At 53.8% G+C, this 8842-nt stretch overlaps 1 pseudogene; it reads right to left on the bottom strand.

The window, feature by feature from the left end:
• Nucleotides 1-8137: 8137 nt before the first annotated feature.
• LOC140394812 (large ribosomal subunit protein P1-like) lies at nucleotides 8138-8467 on the bottom strand (annotated as a pseudogene).
• Between the last annotated feature and the right edge of the window lie 375 nt (nucleotides 8468-8842).

The raw sequence follows: 8842 nt of genomic DNA, 5'->3' as shown, positions 1-8842 counted from the left end.
ACTGGAGTGCGGAGGAGGCGAAGAGGAGGGCCGGGTACAATCGAGCGAAGGCGGTGCTGCACAGGAAGGGGGTGAAGTTTGGCATGTTGCAGCCGGCGCAACTGTGGGTTACCTACAAGGACCAGCACCATTATTCTGAGTCTCCGGAGGGGGCGTGGGCCTTTGTTCAGGCCGATAAGTTGGACACAGATTGAGGGTTGGGATGGGCGATTGGGGACTGCGGTTGATATGTTATGTTTATTTTTGTTTCGAGGAGGGGGGCCTTTGTATTGCTCCGGGTTTCTTTTTCTCTGTGTTTTTCTCTTTTGGGTCGGTGAGGGTGGCTGGGGCGGGTTGGGCACTGTTTTGGTTGGGTTGGTCAGGGGGGCTCTTGGAGGTGAGATGAGGCCCCGCGGGGGAGGGGGAGGCCTGAGTCAGGTGTGAGGGGACCGGGCCTGTAAAAGGGGCTGCGTCAGAGGTGGCGAGGCCTGGTAGGTGGAAAGCTCAGGCTTTTTCCCATGCTGAAGACTGGAGGGGGCGGTGCCGGGGCGGGGGAGCGAGGGTTGTTTCCCACGCTTAGAACGGAAGGGGGAGGGGGAGAGCCTATGGATGGGGACGGGAGAGGAGGGTGTGCCACACAATGGGAGGAGTCGAGGGAGAGGCAGGAGTGGCCGGGGTCAGCAGGAGTCAGCTGACTTGCAGAAGTGCAATGGGGGGAGTAAATCAGCGAGGAGGGGTCCTAGCCGTGGGGGGTTGGGTGGGGGGGAATCGAGTTGCTGCTGCTATGGTCAAGGAGGAGCTGGAGCGAGTGGGGGGGGTGTTGAGACGGGGGTATGCCGCTGTGGGGAACGGGCCGGGTGTGGGGTGCGGGCGCGTGGCTGGCCGAGGAGGGGTCATGGCTAGTCGGCGGGGGAGAGGGCGGGTAGCCCCCTGATCCGGCTGATAACCTGGTGTGTAAGGGGACTGAATGGGCCGGTTAAGCGGGTCCGCGTGTTCGCGCACCTAAAGGGGCTCAAGGCGGATGTGGTTATGCTTCAGGAGACACACCTGAAGGTGGCAGACCAGGTAAGACTGAGGAAAGGGTGGGTAGGTCAGGTGTTTCATTCGGGGCTAGATGCCAAAAATTGAGGGGTGGCGATCTTGGTGGGAAAGAAGGTGTTGTTTGAGGCGTCGAGCATTGTGGCAGATAATGGCGGTAGGTACATAATGGTAAGTGGTATGTTGCAGGGAGAGAGGGTGGTACTGGTCAATGTGTATGCTCCGAACTGGGACGATGCGGGTTTTATGCGGCGTATGTTGGGTCGGATCCCAGACTTGGAAGTGGGGCGCCTGATAATGGGGGGAGACTTTAACACGGTGCTGGATCCAGCACTGGGCCGCTCCAGGTCTAGGACGGGTAGGAAGCCGGCGGCGGCTAGAGTGCTGAGGGGGTTTATGGACCAGATGGGAGGGGTGGACCCTTGGAGATTTGCAAGGCCGGGGTCTAGGGAATTTTCATTCTTCTCACATGTCCATAAGGCTTATTCCCGAGTCGACTTTTTCATCTTGAGTAGAGCGCTGATAGCGAGAGTAGAGGATATTGTGTATTCGGCAATAGCCATTTCGGACCACGCTCCACATTGGGTGGACTTGGAGATGGGGGAGGAGAGGGACCAGCGCCTGCTGTGGCGCTTGGAGGTGGGGCTGTTGGCGGACGAGGAGGTGAGCAAGTGGGTCCGAGGAAGTATAGAGAAGTACTTGGAGACCAACGACAATGGGGAGGTCCGAGTGGGGATGGTATGGGAGACACTGAAGGCGGTGGTGAGGGGAGAGCTGATCTCCATCAGGGCCCACAAGGAGCGGAGGGAGCGGGGTGAGAGGGAGAGGCTGGTGGGGGAGATGGTGAGGGTAGACAGGAGGTATGTGGAAGAACCTGAGGAAGGATTGTTGAGGAAGAGGCGCAGCATTCAGGCCGAATTTGACCTGGTGACCACCAGGAAGGCGGAGGTGCAGTGGAGGAAGGTCCAGGGGGCGATTTACGAGTATGGGGAAAAGGCAAGCCGGATGCTGGCGCATCAGGTTCGGAAGCGGGATGCAGCTAGGGAGATCGGGGGAGTTAAGGACAGGGGAGGGGATGTGGTGCGGAGTCGAGTTGGCATCCATGGGGTCTTCAGGGACTTCTACAAGGAATTGTACCGATCCGAGCCCCCACGGGAGGACGGATGGTTGGGCCGTTTCCTGGACCAATTGAGGTTTCCAAAGGTGGAAGAGGGACTGGTGGTGGGATTGGGGGCCCCGATTGGGCTGGAGGAGCTGATCAAAGGGATAGGAAGCATGCAGGCAGGGAAGGCACCGGGGCCGGACGGTTTCCCGGTCGAATTTTATAAAAAAATATATGGACCTGTTGGGCCCGCTGTTAGTTAGGACTGACGAATGTGATATAAAATAGTTACTTTAGCGATATTAGTTACTGTAATGTAGAGATAGGCCAGTCTCATTCTGGTGAGTTCACAGACAAAGGATTTCAGACCGCATGGCAAAGCAAGGAGGAGGTGTGTCCACCAAAGGAGGAGAAAAGGGTGCTGGGTAATAAGGGGGCCAGAGGAAGGGATGAGAAGTGAGCCAATCAGAATGTATGACCAGGTCAGGAGGGGTATAGGATGACCTATGGGAATCGTGTATGTGAAACTTGATACCATTTGAATTCATTTGCAGAAATACCTTTGTCTCTTTGTTCATTCGCTTTCCGGGGTGTAGGAGACTGGATGTGTCCTATGCTTCTGTGAAATGAATCACGCTTGCAAGCCAAATAAAATAACTAATGCTGTTCCTGCAAATCCATCTCGACTTTTATTGAGGCCAGACTGACGGGTAAAGAAATTTGTATTTTGTCAGGATCTTCAATGAGGCAAGGGAGGGGAGGGCTTTGCACCCGACGATGTCCCGGGCCTGATCTCCTTGATCCTGAAGCGGGACAAGGATCCCCTGCATGTGGGTCTTATGGACCGATTTCCTTGCTAAATGTAGGTGCCAAGGTGCTGGCGAAGGTCTTAGCCACGAGGATTGAGGATTGTGTGCCGCAGATCATCCATGAAGACCAGACGGGGTTTGTGAAGGGGAGGCAGTTGAACGCGAATGTGCAGAGGCTTTTGAACGTTATCATGATGCCGGCGAGGGAGGGGGAGGCGGAGATAGTGGTGGCGATGGACGCTGAGAAAACCTTCGATAGAGTAGAGTGGGGGTACCTGTGGGAGGTGCTGAAGAGGTTCGGGTTTGGGGAGGGGTTTGTCAGGTGGGTTAGGCTGTTGTATGAGGTCCCGATGGCGAGTGTGGCCACAAACAGGAGGAGGTCCGAATACGTTTGGTTGCACCGAGGGAAGAGACAGGGGTGTCCCTTATCCCCCCTGCTCTTCACACTGGCGATTGAACCCCTGGCTATGGCACTGAGGGAGTCAAGGAACTGGACGGGGTTGGTGCGTGGTGGGGAGGAGCATAGGGTGTCACTTTATGTGGACAACCTGCTGCTGTATGTGGCGGACCCGGTGGGAGGAATGCTGGAGGTAATGAGGATTCTTAGGGAATTCGGGGATTTTTCGGGGTACAAGCTCAACATGGGGAAGAGCGAGCTGTTTGTAGTTCAGCTAGGGGACCAGGAGAGGGGGATTGGCGAGCTCCCACTAAAAAGGGCGGAGAGGAGCTTCAGGCATTTGGGGGTCCAGGTGGCCAGGAGCTGGGGGGGCCCTGCATAGGCTTAATTTTACAAGGCTGGTGGAGCAAATGGAGGAGGAGTTCAAGAGGTGGGACACGTTGCCGCTGTCCCTGGCGGGTAGGGTGCAGTCAATCAAAATAACGGTGCTCCCAAAGTTTTTGTCCCTGTTCCAGTGCCTCCCCGTGTTTATCCTGAAAGCTTTTTTCAGGCGGGTTAACAGGAGTATAATGGGGTTTGTGTGGGCGCGAGGGACTCCGAGGGTGAGAAGAGTGTTCCTAGAGCAGAGTAGAGATAGGGGGGTACTCGCGCTGCCCAACCTCTGTGGGTACTACTGGGCCGCCAATGCGACGATGGTGCCAAGTGGGTGATGGAGGGGGAGGGGGCTGCATGGAAGAGGCTGGAGACGGCGTCCTGTGTGGGTACGAGTCTGGGGGCGCTGGCAACGGCGCCGCTGCCGCTCCCTCCAAGGAGATATACCACGAGACCGGTGGTGGTGGCTGCCCTCAAACTTTGGGGGCAGTGGAGGCGACACAGGGGGGAAGTTGGGGCCTCGGCGTGGACCACATTACGGGGGAACCACCGGTTCGCCCCAGGAAGAACAGGTGGAGGGTTTACAGGGTGGCACAGGGCAGGGATACGAAAGTTGGGGGGACCTGTTTGTGGACGGGAAGTTCGCGAGCCTGGGTGAGCTGGAGGAGAAGCACGGGCTCCCTCCGGGGATCACCTTCAGGTACTTACAGGTAAGGGCGTTTGCCAGGCGGCAGGTGGTGGGATTCCCACGGCTACTGCCACACACAGTACAGGACAGGGTGCTCTCGGGGGGGTGGGTGGGAGTGGGGAAGATCTCGGAAACTTACCAGGTGATGCAGGAGGAGGAGGAGGCCTCGGTGGTGGAGGTAAAAGGTAAGTGGGACGAGGAGTTGGGAGAGGAACTTGAGGAAGGGACGTGGGCAGATGCCCTGGGGAGGGTGAACTCTTCCTCATCGTGCGCGAGGCTCAGCCTCATACAGTTTAAGGTGCTGCACAGGGCACACATGACCGGGACAAGGATGAGACGATTTTTTGGGGGTGAGGACAGGTGTGTTAGGTGCTCAGGGAGCCCAGCAAATCACACCCATATGTTCTGGGCATGCCCAGCGCTGGAGGAATTTTGGAAGGGCGTAGCGAGGACGGTGTCGAGGGTGGTAGGATCCAGGGTCAAACCGGGCTGGGGGCTCGCAATATTTGGGGTGGCAGAGGAGCCGGGAGTGCAGGAGGCGAAAGAGGCCGGAATTCTGGCCTTTGCGTCCATGGTAGCCCGGCGAAGGATTCTCCTTCAGTGGAAGGAGGCGAGGCCCCGAAGCGTGGAATCCTGGATCAGCGATATGGCGGGGTTTATTAAGTTGGAGAGGGTGAAATTCGCCTTGATGGGGTCGGTACAAGGGTTCTTTAGGCGGTGGCAACCGTTCTTAGACTTCCTGGCAGAGCGGTAGACATTGGTCAATTAAGTCGTATTAAGACTTGTTGTATTAAGTCGGGGTGTTAATGTTAATTTATTATTTATGTACAGGGGAGAGGGGGGTATGGAGGGTTGCTTTTCTGGACTGTGTTTTGTACTTAACCCTGCTGGGTTCCTTTTTCATTTTGTTATTGATATTTTATGAAAACCTTTAATAAAAATTATTAAAACAAAAAAACAAGTGCCAGGCAATGACCATCTCCTGCAAGAGAGGATCTAACCATCGCCTCGTGACATTCAATAGCATTACCATCGCTGAATCCCCCACAATCAACATCCTGGCGATTACCATTGACTAAAAAATGAACTGGACTTGCCATATAAATACTGTGGCTACCAGAACAGGTCAAAGGCTAGGAATATTACAGCAAGTAACTCACCACCTGACCCCCAAAGCACGTCCACCACCTGCAAGGCACAAGTCAGGAGTGTAATGGAATACTCTCCACTTGCCTGGATGAGTGCAGCTCCAATACTCAAGAAGTTCAATGCCATCCAGAACAAAGTAGATTGTTACCCCTTCCATAATCATTCAATCTCTCCACCACCAAACAACAGTGGCAGCCGTGTGTACCATCTACAAGATGCACTGCAGTAATTCACCAAGGTTCCTTAGGCAACACCTTCCAAACACATGACCACTACCATCTCGAAGGACAAGAGTAGAAATACCTGGGATCACCACCACCTGGAGGTTCCCCTCAAAGTCACTCACCACCCTGACTTGAAAATATATCGCCGCTCCTTCGCTGTTGCTGGGGCAAAATCCTGAACTCCCTCCCTAACAGCACTGTAGGTGTACCTACACCTCAGGCACCGCAGCGGTTCAAGAAGGCAGCTCACCACCACCTTCTGAAGGGGAACTAGGGATGGGCAATAAATGCTGGCCTAACCAGCGTAAGCCACGTCCAGCAAATGAATAAAAAAAAAAATTACCAGTCCACCATCCCCCACATTGACTACAGCTCCCTGTAAGGACTCCATCCTATTTTCCAGGTTCTCTGTCTCCACCATATCGGTCCTGATGATTCGACCTGCCTTATCTGCCTTAGTCTGCCTTATTCGTCCACCGAGGTTCACCCCATTGTAATTGACAGGGCACTCAACCGTGTCGAACCCATCTCCCACATGTCTGTCCTCACCTCTTTCCCTCCCTCCCAGATTCATGACAGTGTCCCTCTTGTTCTCACTTTTCACCCCACCAGTCTACGCACTCAATGGATCATCCTCCGTCAGTTTTGTCAACTCCAGCATGGTTCCACCACTGAACACATTTCCCCTCACCCCTCCCTGTCAGCATTCCACAGGGACCACTCCCTCCGCGGCTCGCTGGTCCCCTCATCCATCTCCCCCAACCCTTCATCCCCCTCCCACGGCACCTTCCCATGCCACCATAGATGGTGCAACCTCTGCCCCTTCACCTCCTCTCTCCTCACTGCCCAGAGGCCCAAACGCTCGTTTCAGGTTAAGCAGCATTTCACTTGCACCTCCTTCAATTTGGTCTACTGTATTCACTTGCCATTTTAACTCAGCATCTTGCTTTCATGCCCACATTTCCATCTGTGGCCTGTTGCAATGCTCCAGTGAAGCCCGGTGCAAATTCAGCATCTCATCTTCCAATTTGGCACCTTTCAGCCTTCTGGACTCAGCATTGAGTTTAACAACTTTAGGCTGTGAACTTTCCCCTCCATCTTGACACCTCCCTTTCGTGTTCTGCATTCAGTTTCCCTGGCTTATATCAACATTACCCACCCCTCTCCCACTTGGCCATTGTCCCTTGTTGCTTCCATGGAGCACGGACCTCTGTTCTCCTATTAACACATTCAGCTATCCTACATTTGCCACCATTACATTCTTCAGTCCTTAATCGCATCATCAACAGCCCTTTTGTCTCATGTTCATGACATCTTTGTCAATCTCTCCTTAACTGCGGCCCGTCACTGACTTTCTGTACTGCCCCCCCTCCCCCTCCTCCCCTCTCCGTAATAATTCATTACATTTTTATCCCTTTTTCAGTTCTGTAGAAGGGTCATAAGGACTTGAAACGTTAACTCTTTTTCTCTCCCCACAGATGCTGCCAGATGTGCTGAGTTAATCCAGCATTTTCTGTTTATATTTCAGTGCTTTACAAAGGTTCTTGCTTTCAGGATCTCCTCCTCCTTTTGAACCGCTTTCTCAACCTGCCCTGGCACTTTCAGTGATCTGTGCACATATACCTCCAGGTCCCTCTGCTCCTGCACCCTGTGCCCTGATGCATCAGTTAGAATCTGCCAAAATTCCTACGATTCTAGAAGAGTCCCAATGGATTGGAAAATAGCTACTGTAACACCTTTATTTAGGAAAGGAGGGAGACAGAAAGCACAAAGCTGCAGGCTAGTTAGGCTGAGATCTATCATCGGGAAATTATTAGAATCCATTATTAAGTAGCAGCAAGATGCTGAGAAAATCATAATGTGGTCAGGCAGGCTCAACATGGCTTTGTGAAAGGAAAATAGCATTGAACTTACTTAATAGAGTTTTTTGCAGAAGTAACAAGCAAGGTGGATGAAGTGGATCCCGGAGATCAGTGTTTTTCAAACTTTTTTTCCGGGGCCCATTTTTACCAACTGGCCAACCTTCGGGACCCACGCCGGCCGACCTTCGCGATCCACGCCAACCGACCTTCACGACCCACGCTGACCGACCTTTGCGACCCACGCCAGCCGACCTTCGCAACCCACCATATTCTCTTACCTTGTTTTCTGCTGACGAAATGGAGGAATCACAATCGCGCCCAAAGCTCGTGATGGCGACGTTCGGGGGCCGTAACCTGCTCTCTGTCTCCCTCAGGCAGGAAGATTGCGTAGAATTTTTTAAAAAATCTTCTGCGTTTCCGATTGCGCAAATTCGCGGTCTTCTGCCACAGCAGCCGGCTTTTATATTCAATTTTTATTATTGTTTGTAGTTTGTAACAATGTTGTTGCATGGCACGTTTAGTCAAAGGGACCAAAGCCCATGTCATTGTCAGACTCTTCAGATTCTTCCTGTTCCTTCTCTTACTTTTTCTCTTCAGCAGCAATAGGGGCAGCGGTGGAAACAACTGCTGCAGCAGCTGGGGCACTGCTACCAACACCAACGTTGCAGATCAGACTCTTGACGTCAATATTAGCCAGTGCCTTGGCAAACAGACTAGGCCAGGAAGGCTCAATGGTCACACCAGCTGTTTTAATCAGGGCATTGAGTTTGCCTTCGGTGACAGTGATCTCGTCATCGTGCAGGATGAGCGCGCTGTAGATACAGGCGAGTTCCGAGGTGGAGGTCATGGCGCTGGCTCTCTGCGGGTGGGTCCGATCGTGCTAGTCGCCGGGGGGAAACTCGGCCTTAGCTTCGTTCAGAAGAACTGAACACTTCCGAACCGGGCAGAGCGAGCAGCAGCCGGCTTTTAACTATGCCGGCTGCGAGCGGCCTTTTTACCATATAAAAAAAATGCGACCACACTGCGCATGCGTGCCCGCTCATTGGTGCGCATGTGCAAAAACGCAAACCCCCCCCCCGCCACCCAGCCCTCTCCGATGCTCCGCCTCCGACCGGGTTCACGACAGTGTGCGGGACATGTGGACCCAGCTGTACCGGAACCCAGTGTGGTGGCTGTGGACTGTGTCCAATGCCGTCAGTCGGGCGGGATGTGCATGAGCGGC

The sequence above is a fragment of the Scyliorhinus torazame genome, chromosome 18 (genome assembly GCF_047496885.1).
Source record: "Scyliorhinus torazame isolate Kashiwa2021f chromosome 18, sScyTor2.1, whole genome shotgun sequence".
In the NCBI taxonomy this organism is placed as follows: Eukaryota; Metazoa; Chordata; class Chondrichthyes; order Carcharhiniformes; family Scyliorhinidae; genus Scyliorhinus; species Scyliorhinus torazame.
Note: the sequence above shows the minus strand (reverse complement) of the source record. Positions and strands in the feature narration are given on the sequence as shown.